This window comes from Montipora foliosa, chromosome 5, assembly GCF_036669935.1.
Source record: "Montipora foliosa isolate CH-2021 chromosome 5, ASM3666993v2, whole genome shotgun sequence".
Lineage (NCBI taxonomy): Eukaryota > Metazoa > Cnidaria > Anthozoa > Scleractinia > Acroporidae > Montipora > Montipora foliosa.
In genome coordinates, this window is record NC_090873.1 from 12,316,509 (window position 1) to 12,329,902 (window position 13,394).

The window sequence follows — 13,394 nt, forward strand, 5'->3', positions numbered from 1 at the left end:
CATTAATTTGCGTGAGTTAGACAAAGACCTTAGCGCGAATTGAGTCTGATTGTACATTTAAACACGGTCGTAATTGTTTAATGAGTAACATCTCATTAACTAGACAATCGAACTTGCTCTGGCATTTTCTCAACACATTAAAACAATTGTGAAGGTCATCCGGAATCCTGCCTGCGTGTCTATTATCATAGTGTTTGCGCACTGACGAGGTCTTGCTTCTATGTCCATCAACGCGTACGAACAGATGGCCACGGGTGTATCCGACATAACCAGCATCGCATTGGTCACACTTGAAGTTATACACAACGCATTGTTGATCAATGAGCTGAGGCTTTAATTCGCTTGTCGGGAACTCCTGGTCAATCTTGCAGCTCGTAAACACTGGTTGGACAATAGTTTTAATCTCCTATCGGCCTCTATTCAGTGTCACTTCAAGAAAAGGCTTATCCTAGATCTTGGGAATGCAAATTATTTTGTTAAGAAGTCTCAAATTAGGTTTGAGGATGCTAAATCATTCCTTCAGTGTTTCTTAACCAGACATTATGCTTGGGCCTGCTCTTTTGATATCAAATCGGGCTACCATCACATTGAGATTTTTGAATCTGATTAACAATTTTTGGGTTTCTCTTGGGATTTTGGTGGCGTTATTAAGTATTTCAAATTTACGGTTTTGCCGTTCGGGCTCAATGTAGGTATCTTTTTTCTAAATCGGGAGACCCCAGTTTAGTTAAACATTGACGCTCAAAGGTGCTTTGTATTGTTGTTTATTTAGACGATGGTATTACTGCCGCTCAAAATTTTTCGAGGTGCGAAGAGCAATCATTGCTTGTTAGGTCAAATCCATCCTCGGAAGACCCAGGGGTACATCGCGGAGGCAAGGAGAACTCTAAACGGGCAAAAGAAAATGGCGACAAAGAAAAGCATAGTAGAGCGAGAAGAACCCCTGGGAACAAGTTCTTACCAGTTCTGTTCCAAACAGCAGGGGTAATTCTCAAATCTGATTGTTGCCAGAAATTCTTTGTGTTTTTATGCCCAATCAGAAGTCTGCAGGCCATGAAGTCGTTTCGTGTCTTCTCACACGTAGATAAGTTGATCGCCATACTCGCCTGGTTCGTTTGGCAAGGTTTTGCTCGAGGAGAAAGTCTCAATCACAGCACAAAATGTACAGGAAATCGTTTGGAATATCGGCGGAGAAATACGCTGGACCTTTCGCAGGTATCGTTACAGTAGCGTATTTTCAAGTGTGCGAGGTTTTTGTAAAGATGTCCTCCCCGATTCACCTAAAATAGCTGTGATTAAGTTTGATCTGACAATTAATTATTTTTATTCTGCCCCCTTTTCCTAGTCGAGGTATTTCTAGATTTCTTGCATCAATTGCTGTGGCTGAAACTTTGTTAATCTCGAGAGCAAACGTTTGCTTCTGAATGCTGCCAAAGTAACAGCTGATGTGTTCTTTAATAGCCTTGCAAAGGGCAATACCCAGGCTGTGCAAATGTGTTGGCACTTCCTTTGAGAAAATTTTACTTGGATAATGGACAATAACCTGAATTAAAGACAGTTGCAAAGAACATAGGAAAGAGACTGTGAATATTTTATGAGCAACGTAAGTTGGGTTGTCATTAATGTTTTAAAGCAACAGTAATTTTGCTCTAACGAAATTATTGTTTGCTATTTCATATTTCATACAAAAGTGTGCTGTGTGTTATCTAGACAGTAATAACAACAAAAGAGTCCTGAGGTTTCTAAAACAATACTGAAATAAATCTTCTCCAATAATAAAATGAGTTTGGATCCAGGTAGTACATAATATTCTGAATTGTACCTCTGCAAATATAAAATCTTAAGCTTGATATTTCTCTTTACAGCAAAGATCCTAAAAATGTGACAACTTTTAATAATAGCACAATATTTCAGTTGAGGGATACAAAATAGAACTGCAAAAAATGAACCATTATTAACTGATTTGATGTACTATTTGATATTTCCCGCAGAAAGAAGGAAACAGCATACTCTTTCTATAGTACAAGTACCAGCATAAATATCATACTCAGGCAAAATGAAAAATGTCACTGCTACATAATGTAGATAGACAAATCTTTGAAGAGGTAAAATAGCACTCTACAGGATGACAGAAATCTGGTCACAGATAAAAAGATAAATTATTTTCTCAGGTTAAGGAGGCTTGAAAGGATTTTCTACTCTTAGTAGTCGTGTGTCCAATGGGAAAAGATTACTCCAATCCTTACAAAAGGGCAACAGCTTCATTATCATACATGTGTAATACTATTGTGAGGCAATGTTTTAAAGGGTGTTTGCTGGGTACCAACTGTTGGTATGGTAATGGTACAGTGCTACTCAAAGACCCTCTAAGACTTGGTTTTTGAAAAGTATCTTGAAAACCAATTAGATTTCGAAATCATATTATCCTCGACTGAAAGTGGAAAACTTAATTCGAAATTGCGCGAGGACGAAGCACTTTAATCCGATTTCCTCCAGATAGCTATCACGGCATTGCTTCACTGCATGAAGGCTCGGAATCTAGCGTTGAATTTTGCTTTCGTTTTCGTTTCGTGTCGACGCTTTCTCTAGCCTGCACATCTTTGCCCTCGTCTGGATATCCTTTCATATAGATGGTTTTCACTCACGTGACTTGGTGGCCATATTGGTGTACAAAACAATACAAAATGTATGCATGGAATATGCTTAACAAATAGATTCCATGTTGCCTTGCGTCTGTTCAGTAATAGATCACAGATGACGTCAAAATGTGGTAAGAACAAAAAAGTGGCTCACGAGGCGATAGCCGAGTGTGTCACTGATGTTTTTACCACATTTTGACGTCCTCTGTGATCTATTACTGAATAGACCCACGGTAACATGGAATATATTTGTTTTATATAATAAAGAATTAAACTTTATTGGCATAAAAGCTGATGGTGACGTCAATCGTGCGTCTGTCCTCTAATAGATCATAGGCAACAACCAATTAAAATCCGTGAATAACTTGGGTTATTATATAAACAAAAATAGAGTTTTGTTCCCAAAGGAGAGAACGTCTATTGTTCTTGTACACCAACATGGCCGCTGTGACGTCACGTGAAAAGGATCTATAGAAAATGGGCTTCTCACAAGTATTACGACGGTAACCACCGGCAAAATGATTAGAGTAAATTTTAGTGCTCTTGTTGGCCTTGAAGTTTGTTCTTTGAAGCTGTTTCTCCCAAGCCGTCATTTCTTTGTTGGTTCGATAAGAGTAAAACCTCAAGACAGTACTAGTTTGATCTGTCGCTCCGAATATCGACGGTCATTGTCGCATCCATACACTCACTGCACGGTTGTCGCCACCACCTATGACTACTTCTTAAACTCGAACGATTTATATTTCTTGAAATCTTATAAATACCTCTTATTGAACGTTCCTCATCTCCCAAATTTAACTGGAGCTTAAATCCTACAAATACTTTGTTACTATATGTTTCCAATCGCGTATTTTAACTCGAGCAGCGCAATCGACTGGTTTGTTTGCCTCCTAGCGATCCCAGAAGTCTTTGCAAATATAGAGGAAAAACGAAGGGGCCTGGGGACCGGCAACTCATTCATTGTACGCTTTGAAAATAATCTTACCTTTTCAGCGATTTCAACGCTTGACATTCCACCAAATGCACCACAATCCTTTTTTTTATCCTTTCCGAAGCATGTAGAGTAATGTTTTGGCCAAAAAAACGTTAGTAAAACCGCTCCGAAATCGGTTAAAAAGTTGAAAATTTCGCCTCCGCTCGGGGTCAACTTGCCTGAATTAGAATGTCCGTCATGTAGGGGTCATGAACGCTAGAAAACCAAAATTTAAAGGGGAACTGGAACTATTTCTGCTTAGTATACACGCCAAATTTCAGCGCGATCGGTGAAAATAGCGGCTTTCTACGAATCCTACAAGAATGATTCATGAGTTTGCGATTTCCATAGGGAACTAGGGAAAAGAGTATGTGTGTCGTCATTGGTCCACTGGGACAACATAGATCGAATCATTATATTATTTAGGAGATATCATAGTCCACTTGGACTTTTATTTGGTCCACTGGGACTTTGGGTGGCGTGTTTTTTCATTGTCTACTATCTTGTCCCCTTTTTATGTTTGCTTTTACAAGGAACACAGGCCTGTCATCTTTTGCGCCTCACTTCAGGGATCCGGAGCTTAGTCGTTTCACCAGCTGTGCACCGTTGCGTTGTTTAGGAGCAAGAGCTGATTCCAGCACCGAACGCTATTCTAGAGCTTTTGAGATTTTTAGACTTTGGGCTGCTGGTTACAAAGAAATCAAATGCTCTTCCCTGTGATTGTTTATCTGTTGCTACCTATCTAGAGTCATTAATTCAAAGCAATTCCTCTTTTTCGGTTATAGAAGCCGCCTTTATGGCATTCGCTGGACTCATAATCTCTATGGATTTCATAATCCTTGCCAATCTATTCTTGTTAAAGGCGTTTTGGAATCAGCTCAAAGCAGCCTCTCTAAACCAGTAGTGGAAAAAGAGCCTGCCACTCTTGATATGATTTTGGCAATTTGTGAGAAGTTTGCTTGTGTTAACGCCCATTTGTCTGATTTAGAGGCTGCTGCTATTTGTGTTACAGCTTATACTGGTTTTTAGCTTTGAGGAGCTATACCTTAAAGGCGCACCTTTAACCTACCGGCTTTTCGACCGTTTGTTTTTGTTATGTAAATTCGCGTTGCTTATAATAGCGATCTGATTGGATGAATTTCAGATTTGGCAGTATTTACATATATGAAAATTGTTCCACGGCTCACAATGCTTGTCGGTTGAAGGTAGGCCTTTAAGAAGCACCGTCATTTCTTATTATCTTATCTTTCCCAACTGGGTCCGCCCCGGCTAAATTGTTTGGCCTCCACAGTCTTAGGTCTGGTGGCACCACTGCTGCCGCAAACGCCGGCTTTTCTGATAGGCTCAAGCGGCATGGCCGGTGGCGTTCAGACAAAGCCAAGGACAGCTATGTCAAGGACATTCTCGATGCTTTACTATCGGTTTCCGAAAATTTAGAGCCTTGGGGCCTTGCTAGAATCCATTGATATTACAATTGTTATTACGGTTAGTAAGTTTTTATGGACAATACATTTGTAGCGTTGGAAAATGATACCTACGAAATTGCGGATCACTGAATCCTAGTAATCCTGAGCCCGATTTGTGATGATTCTAGAAGTCTCCTTGTTTGATTCCAAGATATTTTTTTCTTTTTGCTGTAAGTCTCTTTGAATAACCTTCACATTACATTAGCTTTCTCTTTCTTTATCATCGACAAATGGAATTATAGCTGGTAATAAACGAGATACAGATCCTTGTCTGCGTCTGATAACGTTTAGTATGAAAATGCTTTGTTCTCGTTTCACTGCAGAGAACAAATGTATTTTATCACGTTATGGAATGTACGCTATTGTAGCTCGGGTGTTTCGGTATTCAAACTTAAGTGTGTATAGTCTGGTAGTACGCATGACTATTTGTACTAGTCAGGTATATATAGACATTTATCGCAGTTCAAGGTCACTCGACGGCATCTCTCGCTACCTCTCTGTAAAATTTCCTTTGTGATATTCGTACTTGCAAGCCAATGTAATATAATCAGTGCCGACTACTAAGGGTGTCAGGATGATGTTCGCTCATTCGAGAAGTATTGATATGTTCATTATATAATTATGTAACTTTTGTTGTAAGCTTTTTTACGTTGAGCTATATTTCCTTGCCTGGAGAAATTAATGTTCAGAATACTTTTCATTGTATATTTGGTATTTGTAAACATATGTAAAGGTGGCTTTTGCTTTGTTTATAGTGGAAGTGCACTTAGCTATCAAGCTACAATCCTAGACAAAACTGTTGGGAAGGTTAGCACTTTTGAAGTCTTTATTGCTTCTCTCCCCTCCCCCGTCCTTCAATGTTGTGCAAAACTGAATGATTTCAGTGGAAAATTGTTGACTTACCTTCCAACATTGAATAGGTCGGAGGGGGGCTCCGTAAGAGAAAGTGAAACTATTTCTTTTGAACTTTAACAGAAGCAGGTTGAAATACAGCTCTGGTGTGGTTCATTTACATAACCTTCCCAACTACTTTTGTCTATGATTGTCTGAAAATTCTGGGCGTGGTCTTAAATTGGAAAGACGACTTTTTTCTTAGCGTTTACAGTGCCTTTGAAAAACAACCACAATTAGCGCTTGCTTTAACATTTAACTGCTTTTTGCCATGTTATCGTGAATTTTAGGCGTTGATCTGGTTAAAAATAAGGCAAGTTTTCAACTTCATACATGTGTTAGCACGTGCTGTTACATTAGTGTCTCAATGGTATTAAATTGTAGAGCAAATAACATGATGAAAATTCCTTCGTAAATGAACAGAAAGGAAAGGGAACTAAATGATAGTTAATTAAAGCCAAAACGCTGGTCTTGAAAGGTCAAACGAGTTCACGGACTAAACTCTTACAATGGCGGACGTCAGTTGCACTTTGCCAAGTTGAGAGCAGCGCGTTTTAAAAACGTGATGTGTGCATTTCAAACAGTCACATTAAATAAGTAAATTAACAGTGATTACTTTTTTTGCACCAGTAGCGTGAGTAGGGTGGCCTGTCAATCATTGACCTATTTTGGGAACAGTAAACATGTATGTGAACATTACTCCATGACATTACTCCATAAGAAAATGCGAAATATATGCCCAATGAATGTGATATTTTGCAACAATAACGTAGTTATATGTAAAGCATACTGGAATACGTACACTATATTTCTGATTATGGACAAAAGTTATTGTATCTACTTATTTTCAACATTACTCCATTGAAACCATGTATACACAAAGGTTAATTAGATGCATTATTTCAGTTTAAGCTCTCTTTATGGAGTAATGTTGCAGTTTACCTAAAATAAAGCTGAAATGACCATGCAAAGTCTTACTACTATTTCCTTTGAAACCCTTTACACTCCAGTCTCAATAATTTATCTGTAGCTGTGCTGTAAAGGCATTATTTTAGGCTTCGAAAATGGAGTAATGTTGGGAGTGATGTCGGGAGTAATGTAAGTGCTCTCGCACTGCTCGCACCATTTCTTGCTAAATCGATCGAAATAAAACAGTTTTTGGCATTCTTCCAACGTCCTCCAAAAAGAAAGCTATCTTTTAACGAATATGAAACATCAAACAACAAAAATGTATTTTTTATGGCATTCTTAGTAAACACTTCCCCAGCAGAACGGATTTTGGAGTAACGTTGTGAAGCGTCACGCAAGTATGAAATCCAAATCATAAAACGAGGATTTTAACCAAATTTCAGTATTGTGAGATTTTATTTATGCATTGGAAAGTACATTATAAGAACGTGTCCAGAATAACAAATGGAAGCCACATGTCAAATACTACGAGAGTTATAAGCGTTCAAAGCAGATTTCCTATTCTCATACTGTCTGAAAATTCTGGGCGTGGTCTTAAATTGGAAAGACGACTTTTTTCTTAGCGTTTACAGTGCCTTTGAAAAACAACCACAATTAGCGCTTGCTTTAACATTTAACTGCTTTTTGCTATGTTATCGTGAATTTTAGGCGTTTACAGGCACTCCACCTTTAACAATGTGAAAGAAACAATTCAAAGTTAACAGAAACATTATTAAGAACCCCAATTAGCAGGAGGCAACCAGTTGGCTATTTAATAAAGCGTGGTAGAATTGAATCCGGGACAACCGGAAACAAATCCAAACCAGACGTTAGAACGGGATTTGAACCCGGGGCAATCGCATACAAACCCAACGCCCTAACCACTGGACCACGCTGCCTCCTTAAATTTACAGTATAGCTTTGTAGTCTTCGATGTACGGCTATATATTCTGTAATTTTACTGCCCTTGTATTAACGCATCATGATAACTGGCAATAAACGAGATGCCTATTCCTCATCCTTGTCTGCGTCTGATGATATTTAGTATGAAAATGATTTGTCCTCGATTCACTGCAGAGTGATTAGAGAACAACTGAATGCATTTAGGGGTGGAAACCGGTAACTGTTTAACTGAGTCCTATAAGTGGACAGCAAGGAACTAATGTTATTAACATTGGACATATCTAGATGTTAGGTTATTATGAATCAATATCTGCACTTCGCCCGCCCGTTAAAGGAGAAACAAGGATATTTTCGGAGGAAGTAACCCGTTCATAAATTGAGATACACATCTACAAATTACGGAATAGACGTCAAACAACCAGTGTATCCTGTAAGCATGTTCAGAAAAAAGTGTGATCAAGAGAAAAAATGCAAGAAAGAGGGAATGTACTCAATACGTGTGTTCACCAGGGTATGCAAATTTCACAACTGTTATTTCTAGGTCGAAACTCTGTTTGCCGAGACTTTCGCAATTGTTAAGCAATACGTCAGACGAGACTTCTGGCATTGAGCAATTGCTGCTGTTAGATACTCCGCATAACTTTCAGAGTCGTATCTATACTTTATCCAAGAAACCATTGGATTCAAAAGAAATTGTAGACTCTATCTCTCACTCTGGGTCTTCGAGAAAAGATGTGCCAATTTCCTTGCTTACGCTACTGGCATGCAGTACACGATAGGCTATTAGTTAAGATTTCCTACAAATAAGAGAAGATTAGCCGACAACTTTACTAAAATTAACATATTCCAAGGGCTAGACTAACCAAAGTCCTCTCTGTGTTAATACCTTGTCTTGGTGTAATTAAAGGCGTGGTGTGATTTACTCCAAAATAAACTTTCAATTGAAATGGATTTTTCATTCATGAGGCCCTGTTAGAGGGGGTGCCCATGTCCTCCGTCTGAATTTCACAGCTAGCTATGTCGCAATTTCGGAACATTCTTGTGTCACCTGTCGGAATTTCATTAATAAATTTTAGCTCGTTGCCCCTCTGACAATCCCCATTCGCTGGAACGACTCCAACGGAACATACGGCCTCTATCGTTAGTACTTTTAAGCTCAGGGTTTTGAGACCTTTTTTAATGTTTAATACCTACTCAGACCGTTACTTGGAATAGTTGTTGAAGTCAATGAAATTCCATCTAGTAAACTATACAAGTGAATAAAGGCCTAATCTAGCAAAGCGATCGAGCTATAATAGCGGTTCTACAATTCTGGTAGTGCAAGAGTCTAATGTTTCTTCCGAGTTTAACTCTGATTTAGTTGTCAGACTGTGCTTTTCTGTAACTATAACAACCCAGGAGGAAGGACATTATCGACCATTCATTATCCTCAAGGCATGCGTTTACAAAAGGTCTGTGAAAAATCATAGTTAGGGTTAGGGTTATGAAACTCTGCGGCAAACGTCAAAAGGTTAAACAATAGCGCGGCCTCTAATGTTGAACAGACCCGTCACGTAACTCTGACCGTGCACAAGTTCGGCACTCCGACCAATCGCTATATGACTCTGGTAGTGATGTATTTCATAACTCGCTTACGATTTGGAATACCGAGATGAACGCGATCAATAGAGAAAAAAGTATCTCTCTGACAGACTGATGAAGTGCGCACGTGGGTGATGCAGGGAGAACATGATACGCAAAGCGGAAAAGTCCTCAAAGGCACTGAATACGTCAATCACATGAAATGAACAATCAAAACAGCAGTAAAATGAGATGTATTTCTGTTCGCCTTTATTGGACCCTTGTTAGACATAATTGGCCATTGTTGTTAACAATGATCATTATTAAGTAATTACGACGAATTGTGTACGCGCAAATGTTCCGCAGTCCGCAGAACATTCACAATTCTGAAATTCGCTGTCGGTCAGTCTTGACATTTCTGTCGCTTTCGCTAATTCATTGTAATAGTCTGTCGGTCGTCGTCAGTTCGTGGCAATCATGTTGCCGGTTCAAGGCCATGTCGCTTGTCGGAATTTACCCCTAACAAGGCCTCATTCATTTACAAAACCCTTATTCTTCTATTAATCAGCACATTAGAATAGCCACAAAAATAACAACAACCAAAAAATACCTCATGAGAACTATCTCACTTCCTATATGATGAAAAAATCACTTTTAGTTGGTATTCTTATAAGATTTTTATTTGATAAATAGTAACAATAAACGCCATATTCTCTCATAGGTAGTCTCTATAAGGAAATGAACAAAGCTTTAAATAATTATCAGTGTTGTCTGATATACCTTTTTACTTATGATGTGCAAGCATAGAAAGCATTTCAAAAGAAGTGTCATACACTTGCAGTCACCTATCTCATTCAGCATTTCTTAATTATGTTAATAAAAGAAGTACTTACAGGGTTTCCAGCTGGGTATTGTTATCAAAGACACCTTTAGGCAGTTTCTTTAGCTTGTTGTAGCTCAGGTGCCTATTAACAAACCAGAAATAGCTTCTTTTTTTCCGTGGTTGGCAAATTTCAGTATCAAAAGAAATTTGACCTCAATGTTTATACACAGATATATCGCGATTGTTTCACTGATAATGTATGATTACACTGTAAATCATGTGGATAAGTCGAATTATTCGGCCAGGCGATGTGCATGTTGTAGCTTGTACTTTTTTGAAGTGTGGTAGAAGAACACTTTTCCAAAGACAAATGAATGATTAAATCATAACTTGAAATACCGAATATAAGAACACAGTCCATTCGTACATATGTACCTGGTCGATTTCTTGGGCTCCAAGCAGTATGTTAGTAAGTTAAAAATGGCAGATCAGTGGCCTTGTATACATGTTTGCCTTTGCCAGACTCTGAAGCTCTAGTACTACGAAATAGTGTTCGTCGTCAATGGATCACGGCTACGCCTTTAGTCTTTCCGTTCACATTTTACATAAATTACTCATTGGATTCCCTCATCCATGTGCTATTAAGGGTCGAGAGCCGACTAGTATATTGAAATCGACATTGGCCTAGGAAACCCTTCACTAGTGACTGGGTATAACAAGTCATGAACAAATCTTAAGTTTGCAGTCGGAAGTGAGCAACTTGAGCACTTTATTTAAGCATCCTTCTGAACTTTTCAGATTTGCGTTCTTTGTCATGTAATAACCTTGTTAAATCTAGAAATACATGAGCAAGTGTAATCTGTGAGGGCGTTTAGTAATATGCTTTTTTTAAAGGCCCCACAACAGCTTTGAATTGTTTCCCAATGTTACATAACAGAAATTTGGTCCTTACAGTTCCCTTAGTTGGGCATTCTTTTCAAAAATGCGGTCAGGAAGATCCGTCAGCTGGTTTTTTAACAACCACCTACAAACAAAAAACAAAATTCTAAAGCTTTAGCGACAGTTCAAACTTTACCAACCCGTTGCAAAACATAAAGACTTCAAGGAACATCCAACGGTGGGAGCTAGTGAGACTATATTACCATCACTGTTTTGCTTTGGTTGATTTCTTGGCTCCAAGCAACATGTTAGTAAGTTAAAAATGGCAGATCCTTTGCCCTGTATACATGTTTGTCTTTGCCAGACTCTGAAGCTCTAGTACTACGAAATAGTGTTCGTCGTCAATGGATCATGGCTCAGCCTTTCGTCTTTCCGTTCACATTTTACATAAATTACTTATAGGTTCCTTTCATCCATGTTCTATTAAGGGTCGAAAGCCGATTAGTATATTAAAATCGACACTGGCCTAGGAAACCCTTCACTAGTGTGTATATCAAGTAATGAACAAGTCGGAAATGGGCAACTGTGAGTTTATTGGGATTCATTCAAGATGTGTTTTTGTCTCAAAAGTTTTTTGAAGTTGTCAGATTTGTTTCTTTGGTCATGAAATAAAGATGTTTAATCTAAATATGCAATTTCTATACTTCACCCACCCGTCAAAAGAGAAACAAAGATATTTTTGGAGGAAGTAACCCGTTCATAAATTGAGATACACATCTACGAATAGACATCAAACAACCAGTGTATCCTGTAAGCACGTTCAGAAAAAAGAGTGTGATCAAGAGAAAATAAGCAGCAAGAGAGAGGAAATGTACTCAATATGTGTTTTCACCAGGGTATGCAAATTTCACAAACGTTATTTCTAGGTCGAAAGTGGATAAGTCGAAGTATTCCGCCAAGCGATGTGCATGTTGTAGCTTGTACCTTTTTTGAACATATCGACGATAATAAGGTGGCAGCTTGCCCTCAACATCTAATTTCTCTTCAATAGACGACATGAATACGTTGGCTAGCAAGGGCCCAAGGGGGGACCCCATCGCTACACCGTCGATTTGTTCGTACAGGGAGCCATTAAATTGGAAAAGCTGGCCCTTGGTAGCCACACCAAAAAGATCGATAAGGTCCTGCTTCGAAATATTCAAATCGTACTCAGAATTAAACCAGTTGTTACTAAAGGCTCTGTCCGCGAGAATCTTAATGGTTTCATCCAAGGGTACATTCGTGAACAGTGAGGACACATCATAGGATACCAGTAAATCACCAGGTGTTATGTTGAGGTCTCGCGGTAATTCGTTCACAAAGTCGAAAATATCCGTGACTGTGTGCTGATTTAACGACAACGGTTTGAGCTTGTTGTCCAACCATTTCGCCAGAGCATAATTATACGTATTAGTTGCTGATAGGATCGGTCGCATGGCTAATTTCTCCTTGTGCGTTTTCGGTAAGCCGTACAGGTGTGCCAGTCTAGAAGCGGTCGGTCGAAGGGAATGAGCCACAGCGTGGGGGAGGATCCTAGTGCTGGTAGATGGTACAAGAGCCTCCTTTGCTAAAAGCGGGTGATAGTGCTTGGGTGGTCTGCCTCTGGTTTTTTGTGGTTCTGAAGGGACGGGACGAAATTTGCTGGTGTTATTAACAGAAGCTTCGGATAGTAGATGTATATATTTCGACTTATCCATTACCACGACGCCTGAGCCTTTATGTTATGACGATATCATCGCGGCGTTTTAGTTGTTTAATGGCTGTCAAAAGCTGTTTAGGAGAACTCGGACCTTTACGGTTGATGTAATTGAGAGCTATAGATCTTAATGTGGCAGCAGCCAGTTCCTTAAAGTTCTCACTGTTTAGATGCCGTTCCAAGTTCCAGTAGGCCTTCTCAAAGCTCGCCTTAATCTCAATGTTTGAGATACGCTGGGCTATGGCGAACTTTAAGCCTCGACAGAGAACCAATATCTGAAAGAAACTGAGTTCATACGAGGAGATGTTTGAGATATGCTCGTCGACATCGAGTTCTGGGTATAGCAACCTCGAGATCTTACGAGTGTGCACTGAAATGACTTCATGGTACTAGTCCTTTCGAAAGCCGCTAATAATGCGAAGAATGCAAGTGTACCGAAACGGACTACAGGCTTGTCGGATATTAGTGTAGCTGGAGGTGATCTCAGTTCTGAGGGCTTCACTCTGTTTGATCTTGGCACGGAGCTCCTCGGCAAGAACATTTTTGCTGTAGGATTCCGAAGATTTCTTCCACTTTG

General features: G+C 39.2%; 1 pseudogene; it reads right to left on the reverse strand.

The window, feature by feature from the left end:
* LOC138003651 (uncharacterized) overlaps positions 1-13,394 on the reverse strand; it is a 71,049-nt pseudogene that overhangs the window by 42,870 nt on the left and 14,785 nt on the right.